Genomic DNA, 17,855 nt, shown 5'->3' on the forward strand with positions numbered 1-17,855 from the left:
GGTAGCTGTCACATCATAGCTTCTATAAAGTTGAGGTAGGAAAGGGGGGTGGGATGGTTGTGATTCCTGAGACCCAGAGGAGCTTTCTCATAGCATCCTGGCTTTTTCTGACTTCTCTGGAGTCTGCTTTAGAAGCTGGACCTGCTTCAGGCACTCTAGGGTGAGTAGACCCTACACAGTGGGCTCAGAGGTCTCAAGGAAGACCTGGGTGCTTTTTTTCTCTCTGCTTTCAGCTCTTATGAATTGAAACATATCCTTCTCTTCCATCCTCTCTCTCTTTCTCTCCATCTACTTTCTGATACGCTTCTCATTCTTTTAAGCGCTATTGCAGCCAATCTCCAAAATGATCCCCAATGATCCTTATCAGTATTCACACCCTTTGCACACTCACTGAGTCCGAGACAGCCCTGTAGAAAAGGTAGTATGTCATGGAAGAGATGACATGTGACTTTTGAGGCTGTTGTAAAGACCACTCCAATCTGCCTTGGATCAATTCCTCTGAGGGAAATTCTCATGCTGCAAGGACACCCAGGAAACCCTGTGTACAGGCACATGTATGTAGAAATCGGGATATAGCCAAAGTCCAGTGACAGCTTGTCAATCATGTGAATGAGCTTTGAGTGAGTCCATCAGCCTCAGTCAAACACTCAGAGGACTGCAGCTCAGTGGGTGTCTGACTTCAGCTGCAGGAAAGACCCTGCACCACACAGCTACTCAATCATTTTCCACATTCCCAACTCACAGGATCTGTGAACAGTAATGATTAATGATCTAATGATTTTTAATGCCAGAGCTGGGATAATTTCTTGAGAGCAACCTTAGATGTGTACTAAATAAGTACATTTTTGGTAGGTGGAAAAGAAAATTTCTTGGCTTGCTTATTGTCTTTTATATCTAACTGTGCTCAAAGACTTTTTTTTTTTTTTACCTCATACAGTTGTTCTAGAAGCATGCAGTGGCAGCAGGGAGGCATGTACATTATGATCCTGAAGTGCTTGGTGTGTACTTTGAGGGCAGCTGCAGCAGTTACCATATTGCATGCCTTGGTTGTTCCTGGCTTTAGGACTATAACTGTCTTGCAGGCCTACACCATTAGGCTGCATAAACCTGTTGCTGTGGGAGCTGCTTCTATAGTAAGTAGGAGGGGAAGAAGAGAACCTCAACATTGGGCACTTGGGAGACAGGAGGAATAGGACCCTTTCAAAGAAAAATGGGCTCATATTTTTGAAACTTTCTTTTTTATTTGTATTTATTTGTTGAAAAGACAGTTATAGAGCAAAAAAGAGAAGGAGAAAGGAGGGCAGAGAAAGAGGGAGAGGGAGAGAGAGAGAGAGAGATTTCATCCACTGGTTCACTCCCCAAAAGGCCACAACAGCTGGGGTTGGGCAATGTCAAAGTGAGGAGCCAATCACTCCATCCAGGTCTCCCACATGGATGGCAGGAATGCAAATATTTGGGCCATCCTCCACTGCCTTCCTAAGTACATTATCAGGAAGCTAGATCAGAAGTAGGGTAATCAGGACATGAACTAGTACCTATATGAAATGCTGGCACTGTGGGCTGTGTCTCAACCCCTTGAGGCTCAATGTCAGACCCTGGGCTCATTTCTTGTGGTTAATTTTTCTGAGGTCTTTCTTTAGAAAAGTAGCATATTGGCAGACAGCTCTGTGATGTAGCAGGTAAAGCTGCCACATGTGGAATCAACATCCCATATGAGAGCCAGTTCATGATCTTTGTGTTCCACTTTCCATCCAGCTCTTTGCTGATGTGCCTGGGGTAGCCCAAGCACCTGGGCCCCTCGAACCCTGTAGGAGACCCAGAAGAGGCTCCTGGCTCTGACCATTGCAGCCATCTAAGAAGTAAACAAGTGAATGGAAGATCTCTCTCTCTCTCTCTCTCTCTCTCTCTCTTTCTCTCCCTCTCCCTCCATCTAAATTTTTTTTATTTGACAAGTAGAGTTATAGACAGTGAGAGAGAGACAGAGAGAAAGGTCTTTTTCCATTGGTTCACTCCACAAATGGCCACTATGGCTGGTGCTGGACTGATCTGAAGCAGGAGCCAAGTGCTTCTTCCTCATTTCTCATGCGGGTGCAGGGGCCCAAGCACTTGAACCATCCTCCACTGCCCTCCTGGGCCACAGAAGACAGCTGGACTGGAAGAAGAGCAACCAGGACTAGAACCCAGTGCCCATATGGGATGCTGGCACCACAGGTGAGCCACGGCGCCAGCCCCTGTCTAAATTTTTAAAATGAAAACAAAATAGGTAACATAAAATATATACCAGGGAGAGTCCTGGTGACATAAAAGGACATCAGTAGACATATAAAAAAGGAAAAGTGGCATATTTTACCTATAGCAGACACCGCAACCACTTTACTTTTCCCCTTCTTCTCTTTCTTATTCTCCATTTAAGAACTGGTTTGCTATTGGGGCACTGGAATCAGGACTTCTGAGGCCTTGGAAAGCAGGACAAGGAGAAGTCCTGAAGGAGGAAACTGGGTGAAAGGGAATACTTGTGGTCATCTGGGGAGTGAGCCAACAGATGGAGGACCTCTCTCTCTGTCTCTACCTCTGTCTGTGGCCCTGTCTTTCAAATAAATAGCATAAATCTTAAAAAAAAAAAGAAACATCATTTTCACTTTTATGGAAAGGGGAATAACTGCTGTACAATGAAAAAGAAATTCCTTCATCAATAAAACTTAAAAATATTCAGAAATCATTTGCTGGAATATTGTATGTTCTTATGTGTTTGATTATAGATGACACAAATACACTATCTATATTCTGTTTTGGTTAAAATTTCTGCATGTGTGACTTCATTTTTTCATTATAACCCCAATTCTTTTAGTATCATAGGATGGAAAATGCGTTCTGTATAGGCCCCAATATAGGTTATTATTGGCAAGGACATGCTTAGTTTTCCTGTTCTAAATGTTCAAATGTTATTAACTTTAGAATAAATATATTTATTTACTATAATAATGCCTTTCCAAAAATTCTGTAAATCTCTATCTTCCTTTGTATATACTGATAATACTGCTGGAATTTACAGCTGTGTGTAATGCTGAAGAATTGAAACTGTCTTGTTCACAGCTTACAGGACTGAGCATGGCAACTTTACTGGAAGGAAGGTATATTCCCTACATACATTATATGACTCTTGCAAAAGCATGTATTGATACATAAAAGTCAAGTAAGTGTGGATTATGCTTTCTTAGGTGAAAAGAAGTCAGTAAATGCTAATGATTTAAGAGTCACAGGCATTTAGAATTAAAGGGATCTTATAATACAGTAATTGATTTTTATGATAACATTTATACATTTGTTTTTAATATGAGGTCAAATATTTTATTGAGTATAAAGTTAAATGGTGAGAAAATTTAGAGTATTTTCATGAACATAGAAATTTCATATTAGACTTCTTAATGTCAATTTGCATTTTAAAGCTTATTGCCTAGATTATTTCTGTAGTTTCTTTCAATACTAACAATAATATCTAGTACTTATTCTATGTACTAAATAATATACTTGGTCCCCTGTGTACAGAAGAAGCTGCTGGCTCCTAGCTTCAGACAGGCCTGGTTCTGTCCATTGAAGCTACTTGGATAGTGAACCAGTAGATGAAGTCTCTCTCTCTCAATCTAATAAAATTAAAAATAAAAAGTTTTATTCTATCTATTTGAATAGCAGAATGACAGGGAGGGAGGAAGGCAGAGAGATAAATTGATCATCCATCATCCATCCATCCTCAAATGGCTGCAACAGTTAGACTGGGCCAGATGGAAACCAGGAGCCAGAAACTCCATGATCTGGGTCACCCATGGGGTGACAGAGCCAAAGTATTTAAGCCATTTTCCACTGCTTTCCCAGGCACATTAGCAGGGAGCTGGAATAGAAGTGGAGCAGCTGGGACTTGGAGGTAGTAGCTCACCACACTGTACCACAGCACTGGTCTCATTTTTCTTAGAGATTTATTTAGTTGAAAGGCGGCTGACAGAGAGAAGGAGAGACAGAGTGAGAACTAACGGATTGTTAATCATTTCCAGGGTTCAATATAAAGAAAATTATTTGCAGTTTGGAGCTGACATTGTGGCTCAACATGTTCAACCACTGCCTGTGATGCCAGCACCGCCTATACATGCCAATTAATTGGGTTATTTGCTTGACGGTGTGAAATATATGCATATTTGAAAATTTTGAATGGTATTAACTCATTTGGGTTTTAAGATATGATGTTATATTTTAGGTCTTATAATGTTTTAAGTGATGATATTTTAAAGGCTTTTTCTGTGTTTTTTTTTTTTTTTTTTTTTTTAATTTTTTTTGACAGGCAGAGTGGACAGTGAGAGAGAGAGACAGAGAGAAAGGTCTTCCTTTGCCGTTGGTTCACCCTCCAATGGCCACCGCTGCAGCCGGCGCACCGCGCTGATCCGATGGCAGGAGCCAGGATCCAGGTGCTTTTCCTGGTCTCCCATGGGGTGCAGGGCCCAAGCACCTGGGCCATCCTCCACTGCACTCCCTGGCCATAGCAGAGAGCTGGCCTGGAAGAGGGGCAACCGGGACAGAATCCGGCACCCCGACCGGGACTAGAACCCGGTGTGCCGGCGCCGCAAGGTGGAGGATTAGCCTATTGAGCCACGGCACCGGCTGGCTTTTTCTGTGTTCTATCAATAATGATAATTTTTTTTTTTTTGCAGTGACCATAAGATTACCATTTAAGGCAGTATTAGGTAAGAATATTCAACAGAATAATTTCCCAATGAATTATAGTATATTAGGATATATTTTTTTGACAGGCAGAGTGGACAGTGAGAGAGAGAGACAGACAGAAAGGTCTTCCTTTTGCCATTGGTTCACCCTCCAATGGATGCCGCAGCTGGTGCGCTGTGGCTGGCACACCACACTGATCCAAGGGCAGGAGCCAGGTGCTTCTCCTGGTCTCCCATGGGGTGCAGGGTCCAAGCACTTGGGCCATCCTCCACTGTACTCCCTGGCCATAGCAGAGAGCTGACCTGGAAGAGGGGCAACCGGGACAGAATCCGGCACCCCGACCGGGGCTAGAACCCGGTGTGCTGGTGCCACTAGGTGGAGGATTAGCCCATTGAGCCACGGCACCAGGATATTTTTAATTTGAAAAATAAGATTTCTTTCAGAGCTCATAGAAAAGTTATATCCAATATTGAAGATATTTACACTTTTATCACTTTAACTATTTCACAAACCAAATAATAATTATATACTATTACAGCTTTTTTAAATTAAAAGCATTTAATGATAAAATAATATTTGTTTTAATTTCCTTACTCAAAATCTCAGAGAAAGTATTTCATTATTTATCAAATTCAGGAAAGTGTAAAAATAGGCTTCTATCATACCTAAAATATGGAAAAATTAGTGTGTAATAAATGGAGCTTTTCTCATCTTTTCTTGGAAGTCTCACAGAAAAACTTTTAATTACACTGATCAAAATTTTCTCAGCCTTGCAAATTCTTGAAATCATTAGGTATTCCATGCTGTTCCTACTTAATATTACCATACATTAGAACTGATGGGATACTTAGTGTGGGAGACCTGGAAGAAGCTCCTGTCTCCTGGCTTTGGATCAGCACAGCTCCAGCCATTGCGGCCAATTGGGGAGTGAACCAGCAGAAGGAAGACCTCTCTGTCTGCCTCTCCTCTCTCTGTGTAGCTCTGACTTTCAAATAAATAAATAAATCTTTAAAAAAGAACTAATAAGATATTGAACTATTTTTTAAAAATAAAATTGAGGAGCTGGCATTTGGTATAGCTAGTTTTTGCAAGTTTTCTTAAATGGCATATTTAATTATAAAGATTCCAGCAATGGATAGAAAAATCATTATACCATACCAAGTAGTGCCTAATATAGGTATTTGGAAGCAGAAGATGTAGGTATTTTTTGAAAGAAGAAATAAATATGGAACAAATTATTCAGAAACTCTGTTTTCTTTCTTTTTCTGCTTTCTTTCCTCTTTACCCAGCCTCCATTTTTGAGACCTGACACCATTTTACTGATGTTGGAAGAAGAAATGGGAAATTTCTAACAGAAGTCTGTACTTAATTTCATTAGCTTTGGTATAACACTACTAAATATATAATTAATATTTTAAGTTATAACAATTGTAAAATATAAAAATAAAAATAATGTACCCTTAGGTTAAATGAATTGTGATAAGTGCATTTCCTCTAGCTACCTCCCCTATACCTTAGGACATTTAAGAAGCCATATTGTGCTGGAGCAGAGAGAAGAGGAAAGAAACAAACAGAAGTCAGAAGATCTTAGTTTTGGATGCTGCAAGGAACAGCAAGACTAAAACAGAATTCTATAGCTAATTTAGAATTTTTGATCCAGATTTGTGAAGGCTATGGTGGTTGCTTGGATTTAAGGAGCATAACTCTTATTCCTTTCAACAACCTTATTCAACAACATGATTGCTGATTCTTCATTCCAACAAAAGATTTAGAGATTTGCTCTCAGGAGAGATAGACAAAGAAAATCTTCATAGAGGACTGCACTATCAAAGATGAGACACTATTTTCAACACACTTCTCTCTAGAGAATTGGCTTCAATAGATGATGTGACCTATACAGACTGACATTTGGACATCCTCCAACAAAGGATCTCAGGTTCTACATAGTCCCCTACAGTGGGCTAGCCATATGACAACCCTACATAGAATTTATAAACAGTTATTTTGTGTGTGTGTTTATTTTTAATTGTTTACAGAATCTCTATAACCTATTTAAGTGAAATTTGGGGCATTAACCTTATTTACTATGTCTAGTCAACTCTGCACCTCATTGAAAAGTGCTCTGGAGATCCAGAGGTGTTTGTTTTTGTAATCTCCTTTCTAGTATTTTCACCATTTGAAATTTATAGATATCCAACTATAATGAGATTATTTTCAGGTAGAATCACAAAGCTGTGCTCCATATAGATGTTTTATTTTCTGTTTCTGATTAATAGTACTTAATTCTGGAAATTAACCATTTTCTGAAATGCTTTCAAAATTGGCACCAATATTTATTACTCAAGATCGTAGATATTTGTAATATTTTACTATTCTAACTAGTTTCCTACTTGTTTGCTACTTTCATAGAAAAGTTAGGATTAGAAGAATAGCATCTAACTGAGAAGTAGTGAATTTAAGTAATTTGCTTCATGTTATGTACATAAATATGATTGCATTGTACATTAATTTCTATGGCTTCTGTTTTATCAAAGTGCTGTATTCCATTTATTAAAATTTGTAGTTATTGTTTCATCTCTAAATTAATTAATTTTCAAAAATCACCTTATGTTTGTTTTTACCTAAGGAACCTATGCTTAAGAATAAAAAACAAAAACTTAAAGATAATTTACATAAACATTCAGATAGTTCTGTAGCTTATTTCCTTTCAAATATTTTTCATAGTCTACCATGTAAGGTTAAGTTGAAAGTGTTTTATCATGTATTTGCAGTTCTAATCCTTAATATCTTGATTCTTTATATGATTTATTTAACATGCCTTAATTACTGCCATATGCCATCTGCTGAGGCCACTAAGCAAGAAAATAATCCTCTTGGAGGCTTCAAAACTGATGGTATCTTATGATAAGTACTCAAACATCTTTTTGCTCTTAGAGTACAAAAGAGTCACCCTAACTAGTCTCCGGTCAGGAAAGGATTCTTAGAAGAAAGTGATGTGTCTGGACTGGCCTTTCAGAATGAAGTGAAATTCACTGAGAAAAAAGATGGACACACTGTGCCAAATGAGACATATAGTCCCACACCTAGGGACAGCAGAGTGAAGTACACAACTCATGTACATACAGTTCAGCATAGCTCAAGCCACATAGTTCTATGAAAATAGGAGATAGATTAGAAAGAGTAAGATATTAGAGGATCTAGTATGCCAAACTCAGGAATTTGCATTTTAATCTAAATGCTATTGATGGAATTGTAAAGCAGTATGTGACTGGATAAAATTTACCTTTTAAGAGCTCTCTGCAGTGGCATTGAAGGTTGGAGATTGAAGGTGGGCAAATCATGCCAGAGATCCTGTGATTACCTTAATTCCATGCTATAAGCAAGGTGCTGTTTGTGTGTGTAAGGAAGTTATAATCTGACAGAACACAATGCATTTTTTTTTTTTGACAGGCAGAGTGGACAGTGAGAGAGACAGAGAGAAAGGTCTTCCTTTTCCATTAGTTCACCCCCTAGTGGCCGCTGCAGCCACTTCAGATCTTCCTGATCTGAAGCCAGGAGCCAGGTGCTTCTCCTGGTCTCCCATGCAGGTGCAGCGCCCAAGCACTTGGGCCATCCTCCACTTCACTCCTGGGTCATAGCAGACAGCTGGACTGGAAGAGGAGCAACCAGGACAGAATCCAGTGTGCCCCAACCAGGACTAGAACTTGAGGTGCTGGTGCCACAGGCAGAGGATTAGTCTATTGAGCCACGGCACCGGCCCACAATGCATTTTATATCTAGGCATTGTGTGAACTTATTTAAAATAAATATTATGTAATTATTTTTAAAATAGATTTCCAAAATAATGGAAAATGGCCCATGTCTCTGGGCCCCTGCTACCCCTGTGGGAGAACCATAAGAATCTTTTGGCTCCTAACTTCAGCCTGTCCCAGTCTCAGATATGTAGCCATCTGGGAAGTGAAACAATAAATGGAAGATCTCTCTGTGTGTCTTTCCTTTCTCTCTGTAGCTCTTTCTGTCTCATAACTAAATAAATCCTGGGGCCAGTGCTATAGCACAATGGGTTAAAGCCCTGGGCTGAAGTGCCAGCATCCCATATGGGTGCTGGCTGTAGTCCTGGCTGCTCCTCTTCTGATCCAGCTCTGTGCTATGGCCTGGGAAAGCAATAGGTGATGGCCCAAGTGCTTGGGCCCCTGCACCACATAGGAGACCTGGACGAAGCTCCTGGCTCCTGGCTTTGGATCAGCACAGCTCTGGCCATTGCTGCCATCTGAAGAGTGAACAAGCAGATATAAGACCTCTGTCTTTACCTCTCTCTGTAACTCTGTCTTTCAAATAAATAAAATAAATCTTTAAAAAAAAAAGAATATGGAGGAGAGCACGGCAGGCAGTGTCACGCATGCAGAACCGCCAGGGAGTTGCTGCTGCGGACTCTTCCCTGTCATAGTCTGAGTTCCCACTGGAGCTTGCTGTAGGCTATTAGAAAACGCCAAGTAGAAAGTTTGCAGATGGTGAAGTGGTAAGAGGTCGGTGGCCCAGAGTTCACTTTATTATGAAGTGGAGATTTTGAGCCATGATGACAAATCTCAACTATACACTGTAAAATACGAGCATGGAACTGAGCTGGAATTGGAGGAAAGTGACATCAAGCCTTTAACTACTTTTAAGCAAAATAAAAGTGGCTCAACCTCCAGTTCTCCCTCCAGATGGTGGGGGAGCAAAGGGAGTCGAGGGAGTCAGTCAAGATCACACTCCCAGGCCCCTGGTTGACCACCTAGAAGTTCCCAAAGATCTGCCTCCACTTCCCACCAGCCTGACATTCAGGAAACAAAGAGGGAAATATTGGAAGTCAAATTGACTCCTCTGGTGTTGAGGCCATTTGGAAATAGCATCAGCAGATACAATGGGGAAGCAGAGCATGTGGAGTGGAATGTGGAGAAGAATGAGCTGCCTGATAAGAACACACAGGAACATTCCATTTACCACAAGGAGCAGTTACGTATCTACACAGTATAGCCTTCATCCTAGAAGAGATCAAATTAAAAAAACAGATTTTAATGAAGAAAAACTTGTTACCAAAAGACCTGCATTGTTCAGGACCTATGAAGTGAGCACCACCCAGACAGAGGACCTGGAGTTCAGAGGAGTCCCTGGTGTGTTCCTCATCATGATTGGCCTGCCTGTCTTCCTCTTCCTGTTGCTGTTGATGTGTAAACAGGATGAGTTCAGTCTTCTCAACTTCCCTCCTCCTCTGCCAGCTTGGGATGATTTCTGGGAAATGAGAGTGTTTGGGGTCTACCTCCTCTGGTTTTTCATTCAAGCTCTGTTCTACCTACTGCCAATTGGGCAGGTTGTAGAAGGAATGCCTCTTATTAATGGGAGAAGACTCAAGAACAGATTAAATGGTTTCTACGCATTCCTCCTGACATCAGCTGTTGGAGCCTGGAGCTCCATTACATGTACCCTAATTTCCTTCAGTTTGTGCTCACAGCCACTGTGTTTTCTGCTCTTTGAAAGCACCCAGAGAAGAATTGTCACCTGCCAGCTCTGGAAATGTTGTCTATGATTTCTTCATTGGCCATGAATTAAATCCTTGAATTGGTACTTTTGATCTCAAATACTTTTGTGAATTGCACCCTGGATTGATTGGATGGGTGCTTATTAACTTGGTGTTGCTTTTGACTGAAGTGAAATTAAACAACCGTGCTGCTCCATCCTTGTAAATGATTTTGGCTAACAGTTTCCAGCTCTTATATGTGGTAGATACTCTCTGGAATGAGGAAGCAGTGGTGACACCATGGATATCATCTGTGTTGGATTCGGATTCATGCTGGCTTTTGGAGATCTGGTGTGGGTGTCATTTATCTACAGCTTCTAAGCCTTTTACTAAGTCCATCATCTTAATGAAGTGTCTTGGCCATTGGCTTCTTTAATTATTGTTCTGAAACTCTCAGGGTATGTGATCTTCTGATGCGCAAATTCTCAGGAAAAATGCATTCTGGTAAAACCGGACTGATCCCAAGCTGGCACATTTGAAAACCATTCATACTTCGATGGAAATGTCTCCTCATCTCTGGATGGTGGGGCTTTGTCCGCCACCACAGTTACTTGGGTGATCTCCTGATGGTGCTGGCTTGGTCCATCCATGCAGCTTCTCACACACGCTGCCCTACTTCTATGTCATCTACTTCACAGTGCTGCTCCTGCATCACAAGGCCCATGATGAGCACTGCTGCCAGAGCAAGTACAGCCTGGCCTGGGAGAAGTACTGCCACCGCGTGCCCTGCCCCTCATGCCCTGCCTATACTAGGCCAGCAGAACCCAAAATGAATTCCCTCTCCTTGCACTGATGGGACCTGTAAGTTTCTTTCTTTCCCAAGACAGGACTACAGAGCCGAGTAGGAGGTCTTTTAATATAGCTCCATTTCTTTTTATGATAGCAATAAGGAAAAATGCAAACAAAATATTAGAATTAGCATTTTAATGGAGAATTTGTAATCCTTAAAAATCTGAAAATAAAATTCTTATTATAAATGCACTTGCAAAGAATAGTATTGATGCTTATGGCTTGTTGTTTACTTTGAATTTTTGACTGTTTACTTCACCAGTTCTTGACTACATGAAAAATACTGTTACACTTAAATTGCATTTACATTTATTGCATCAAGAATAGAATTTTCATTTATTAGTGATATGATTTAAAATTCAAAACTCATGCTCTGTTAAATCCTGTTATGTAAAAAGTGATGAGAGACAGTAGCAAGCACCATCTAAAGGAAACCATTAGTAGCAGTTGGCTTAACCTCAACTTCTAGAAATTTACCTTTGCAAATGTAGTATAGCTTATACTTTTATGTAATATATGGTGACTTGAGATTTTTCTGTATTTTGAATGTGAGATAATTGTGAGGACTAAATATTTTTTAACAGAAACATTTTCAGTATTTTAAATTTTTATACAATAACACATGAATTAAAAAGTCTGCTGAAATTAGAATCAATATTGTATAGAAGATGCTGTTAAAACATAGGAAGAGTATGTTTCCTAGTCCAAAGTTTGTGAATTTGGTTTTGCTACCTCAACTGCAGGTGTTTCTTTGCCCTTTTTTTTTTCTTTTTGACAGGCAGAGTGGACAGTGAGAGAGAGAGACAGAGAGAATGGTCTTCCTTTTTCCATTGGTTCAGCCTCCAATGGCTGCTGCGGCCGGCGTGCTGCGGCCGGTGCACCACGCTGATCTGAAGCCAGGAGCTAGGTGCCTGCCTCCCATGCAGGTGCAGGGCCCAAGCACTTGGGCCATCCTCCACTGCACTCCCGGGCCACAGCAGAGAGCTGGCCTGGAAGAGGGGCAACCGGGACAGAATCCAGCGCCCCGACTGGGACTAGAACCTGGTGTGCTGGCGCCGCAGGCAGAGGATTAGCCTATTGAGACACAGCGCCAGCCTTTTTGCCCTTTAAAACTGCTGCAAATAGAAAAAAAGGGATTTTTGAAGTAACATCCCTATTTAAACATTTTTACACACACTGGTGTTTGGAAATTTTCCATTTTAGGCTAATATTTTTATTGGTTTTTGACTTTTTAAATCCAACAGTGTTTTTGGTACTGTTTAGCTCAGGCAGTGCTTACTGTATTTTATGCATTCTTTATATTTACTATCTACAAAGAAAGGATAGTTTAAAATCATTTCTGTCTTTTAGTTTAACAGATGTGCATAAGGTAGCTATAACCGTTAAAGTTCTAGTGAAGTTGTTACAGTCTAATAATGTAACAGTAGCAAATTCACTCAACTTTTATATTCAGAGTTAAATTGTTCTCAGTATCTTAAACATAGGGAAGTGTAATACATAAGAGTATGTATGTTGGGTTTTAAATATTCCTTTTATATATGAGCCATTTGAATATGCAGCGTTCATTCTGCATTGCAATTTGAAGTGCATATAATGTAGCATATGTGAATGTGATCATGGAGTTGGCTTGTTCTAGCAGTCTGCATTTTACAATCTTTTTTTTTTTTACAGGCAGAGTGGACAGTAAGAGAGAGAGAGACAGAAAGAAAGGTCTTCCTTTGCCGTTGGTTCACCCTCCAATGGCCACCGCGGCTGGCGTGCAGCGGCTGGTGCACCACGCTGATCCGAAGGCAGAAGCGGGGTGCTTCTCCTGGTCTCCCATGGGGTGCAGGGCCCAAGCACTTGGGCCATCCTCCACTGCACTTCCGGGCCATAGCAGAGAGCTGGCCTGGAAGAGGGGCAACCGGGACAGAATCCAGCACATTTTATAAGTATAACCCTAGGAATACAGTGATTCTCTCCACCACACCCACCCTCCCACCTGGTCTCCAACCCCCCCCTCCTTTCTCTCCCATCCCCTGTCCCATTCTCCACTAAGCTCCATTTTCGATTAACTGCATACACAAAAGACCAACTCTATACTAAGTAAAAAGTTCAACAATTCCCATAAAAAAAAACAGTTCCTTGATTGTTGATACAAGAACTTTTCAAAATAATTGCATCTTATAGTTAATTTCAAATCTTTCTTTTTTTTTAGAAACTTAACTTTAAACAAGCACCCAAGAATGATACATCTTTTGTGAACACTTATACATAGTAATAATACAATTCCTTGAATAGAGGACCTTCATGAGAAGTTAGTGCATGGTGACTCTTAATTTAATAAATAACACTCTTTATGTATGACATCAATGATAACTCAAGGCTAATTTTTGCTTTTATTTTTTAAATTTATGTTTTAAGGAATATAAATTTCTTAAGCACAACATTAGAAATAGGAAGCCTTTTGAATCCACAAATGCTACCAGTATTTAGACAAAGCCATAAGCAAAGTGGAAGTTCTCTCCACCTTTCAGAGAAAAGTACCTCCTTCTTTGATGACCACCTCTTTCCAATGGGGTCTCACCCACCGAGATCCTTTATGTAGGAGATTTTTTGCCACAGTGTCTTGGCTTTCCATGCCTGAAATGTTCTCCTGTGCTTTTCAGCCAGGCCAGAATGCTTTAAGGGATGATTCTGAGGTCAGAGTGCTATTTAAAGTGATTGTCATTCTATGAGTCTGTTGTGAGGATTCTATTATTATTATTACCATTCAACCCTATCCATATGATCACTTTAACACTTAAGATGGTATTTTTGGGGCTGGCACTGTGGCGCAGTGAGTTAATTCCCTGGCCTGAAGTGCTGGCATCCCATATGGGCACTGATTCCAATCCTGGTTGTTCCTCTTCAGATCCAGCTCTCTGATATGGCCTAGGATAGCAGTAGAAGATGGCCCAAGTCCTTGGGCCCCTGCACCCACACTTCAGATCGGTGCAGCTCTGGCCATTTCAGCCATCTCAGGAGTGAACCACGGGATGGAAGACCTCTCTATCTCTACCTCTCTCTGTAACTCTGTGTTTCAAATAAATAAAATAAATTGTTAAAAAATGACGGTATTTTTACCATGCAGCCTAAGGGGATTTGGGGTCCTATGGCAAGTTTTTAACTGTACCCTTAGAAGTAAGTCCGTAGGAGTGTATGCTGAACTATAAAGCTTTATAGTTACAAGCTTCATATGCTTCATAATTGGAACTTTAGGAACATGATGATTCTTCCCACTGTGCTTGCCCTCCCATTCATACTCCCACCCCACTTGTCCCTCTCTTATCCCCACTCTTATTTTTTACTGAGATCTTAATACCAAATGACACTTTCTGATAAAACCTATGAAAACTGCAGATGAACATTACTCAAAACCAAATATAGGGTCTGGCACTGTGGCATAGCAGGTAAAGCTGCTTGCCTCCAGTGCCGGCATCCCATATGGTGCTGCTTTGAGACCCAGCTGCTCCACTTCTGATCCAGCTCTCTGCTATAGCCTGTGAAAGAAGTAGAAGATGGACCAAATATTTGGGCCCCTGCACCCCTTAGGGAGACCCAGAAGAAGCTCCTGGATCCTGGTTTTGGATCAGTGCAGCTCCAGCCATTGCAGATACCTGGGGAATGAATCGGCATATGGAAGACACACACACACACTCTCTCTCTATCCCTCCCTCCTTCCCTCCCTCCCTCCCTTTCACTGCCTCTGCCTTTCTGTAACTCTGCCTTTCAAATAAATAAATACATCTTTACAAAAAAAAAGAAACAAGTACTCATCACCGACATTGTGGCATAGAGGGTAAAGCCAGCATCTTTAAATTTAGCAAAGATATACCTTGTTCAATGAGCGTACTTTGTGTAGTTCTTTTTGTCAGTGTATATACTTTAGAAATTGATTACAGCAGAAAACACATATGAACATATATTTAAAAAAATGTGTCCTTTAGGAAAATTTTAGACCTATAGAGCTATCAAAAAATGTACAAATGTGAACTTTTGAATAAAAATCTAGCTTTCATGAATGCATGGTGTTATAAACCACACTAATATATCACTGAGAACCAGAAGTAAATTGGACTGTCTTATTTTGTGATTTTAAATCTAACATCCTTTACTTTTCCTGCACAGAAGGTAAATTATGTTGTGATATGAAACTCAGTCTAAGTTTAGATACACAGGGGCAAGTTGCTTGCTCTAATGAAAACAAATTTGTTAGATCACTTACCCCATATATTCCACTACCTTTAAAATAATATATCTATCATAGTGCATCATGAAGAAAATATATTTATGCCTAAAATTTTAAGTACAACTATTGCAAACTGTTCAACAAAACTTAAAGTTGTATGTTTTCAATATTGTGAAATGCAACCGTTTTCTTTGCTTCCAAATAAAAGCATGTCACAGTTTAATGTCTTGAGAATAAGAAGTGACAGTTTATAAAGTGAAATACATTTTAAGGAGAGAATTTATAATGTTCATTTTGAACCATTTATAAAATGTTCATTTTGAAATGCATCTTCCACTTCATTTGCATTTTAAAATTGTAACATTATCTATATATAAGTATTTTCATTCATCCTTACTGGTTATTGCAAACTACCACCTACCAGAATTGCTTCCAACCATTTACAATTTGTTTCTTGACTTCAATTAGCAATAATCGCGCCTCAGATAAACCTCATTGGCTATGATACTGCCACTGTGCAAAACTGTCTCTTCACTTCAAAGAAAAATAATTGATATATCTCTTGAGAAAACAAGTAAATAAAACAATTTGGCATCATTTTACAAAATTGAAGTCCATAGAACTCTAAAACCACTGCAGGAATATTCTATAAACATGTACTAATACATATTGTTCTTACAATATATTCATACCCATGTCATATGAGAGGAATTCCTTAATCAATGTTCAAAATTTTCACATTTTTCTCAGTATTTAATATGGTGACTGTAGCTGGACACAAGAAATTCTCTTTTTTAATATTTATTTATTTATTTATTTGAAAGGCAGAGTTACAGAGAGGCAGAGGCAGAAGGGGTCAGAGAGAGGTCTTCTATCTGCTGGTTCACTCCCTGGATGGCTGCAACAGTGGAAGCTGCACTGATCTGAAGCCAGGATCCAGGAGCTTCTTCCAGGTCTCCCATGTGGGTGCACGAGCCTAAGGACTTGGGCCATTTTCTACTGCTTTCCCAGGCCATAGAAAAGAGTTGGATTGGACAGGGAGCAGCCAGGTCTCAAACCATCACCCATGTGGGATGCCAGCACTGCAGGCAACAGCTTTACCCACTCTGCCACAATGCTGGTCCCACACAAGTGATTCTCTAAAATTAAAAGAAACAATTTGGGTATGATCACTTTTCAAGTCTTCTTATTTTTCTGGGACAGAGTGCTTTCTTTGAATTTAGGCTGACAAGGATTCAGCCTACTCCACAAAGAAAAATGCCTAAATATTAGAGCATTGCTCCTGACCCCTCCTCAGTTGTTCCTCTATATGGGATTTATTAATGACTTACATGATTGGAGATATGGGGAGGAGTAAATGAGCTACCATACTTCCTTGTGTTGTACTTAGGATGTTTTTAGGATGCCTACAAATGAACATGAGTTCTTGTCTGCCCTCATTTATACTGTAAATTTAGCACAAAATCTGTGCTCTGTTAGTGACTAGGTAAGGATACAAGGTACTGCAGCAACAGAAGAGAGTCTTTTTTTTTGCTAAGCACCAAGACTAATAACTCTGGGATATAAAGCTCACCTTTCCTTCCATGTCTAGGTTTGAATCAATCAGAATGCAGAGAAAGTAGGAATGTAAGTTATGAACACTCTTCACTGCCACAAATTTTATGATACTCATGTCAGGAATGACTTAAAATTTAAACAAAAATACCATAGTAAATTCAATAGTAAAAAGTAAAAATCAATATCTATATTTGTAATTAAAATTCACATCTATAATTATATCTACTTTCACATGATTTGACAGGAATTATTATCTGGGATGCGTATTTAACAGTGCCTTTTAACAGGTCTTCAAAGAGGGAGGTGCCTTTCTCTGAAGGGAGGAGAGAACCTCCACTTTGACTATGACCGTGTCTAAACAAGATAAGAGTCGGAGAACTCAAGGGGCTTCCATAGCCTTGGAAACTCATGACTGGTGCATAGGGAGATTACTGATGCCATAAACAGGAGTGTCAATTTGTAAAGTCAACAACAGGAGTCACTGTGCACTTACTCCTCATGTAGGATCTCTGTCCTTAATGTGCTGTACACTGAGGCTTAATGCTATAACGAGTACTCAAACAGTATATTTCACTTTGTGTTTCTATGGGGGTGCAAACGATCGAAATCTTTACTTAATGTACACTAAACTGATCTTCTGTAAAAAAAAAAAAAAGAAATTATCAATTCCCAACTTGACTCTCACTGGGATTAAACATGACAATAGGTCTGATCTGATTTCATCATCATTTAAAAAAAATCATCTATTATTTTTCACTTTATGTTTCTGTGTGGGAGCAAACTGTTGAAATCCTTACTTAAGGTATACTAAGCTGATCTTCTGTATATTAAGATAATTGAAAATGAATCTTGATGTGAATGGAAGGGGAGAGGGAGTGGGAAAGGGGAGGGTTGTGGGTGGGAGGGACGGTATGGGGGGGGAAGCCATTGTAACCCATGAGTCGTACTTTGAAAATTTATATTCATTAAATAAAAGATAAAAAAACAGTGCCTTTTATAATTTTAATATTGTATCAAAATATAACCCTTGAA

The 17,855-nt window shown here is 39.8% G+C and overlaps 2 pseudogenes; one reads left to right on the top strand and one right to left on the bottom strand.

Moving 5' to 3' along the window:
* The first annotated feature begins 950 nt into the window (after window positions 1-950).
* LOC100339670 (delta(14)-sterol reductase LBR pseudogene) lies at window positions 951-11,060 on the top strand (annotated as a pseudogene).
* Window positions 11,061-15,683: 4,623 nt separating this feature from the next.
* On the bottom strand, window positions 15,684-15,791 carry LOC127484309 (U4 spliceosomal RNA; annotated as a pseudogene).
* Between the last annotated feature and the right edge of the window lie 2,064 nt (window positions 15,792-17,855).

Source organism: Oryctolagus cuniculus, chromosome 15 (assembly GCF_051225735.1).
Source record: "Oryctolagus cuniculus isolate XC-2025 breed Fujian yellow rabbit chromosome 15, ASM5122573v1, whole genome shotgun sequence".
Lineage (NCBI taxonomy): Eukaryota > Metazoa > Chordata > Mammalia > Lagomorpha > Leporidae > Oryctolagus > Oryctolagus cuniculus.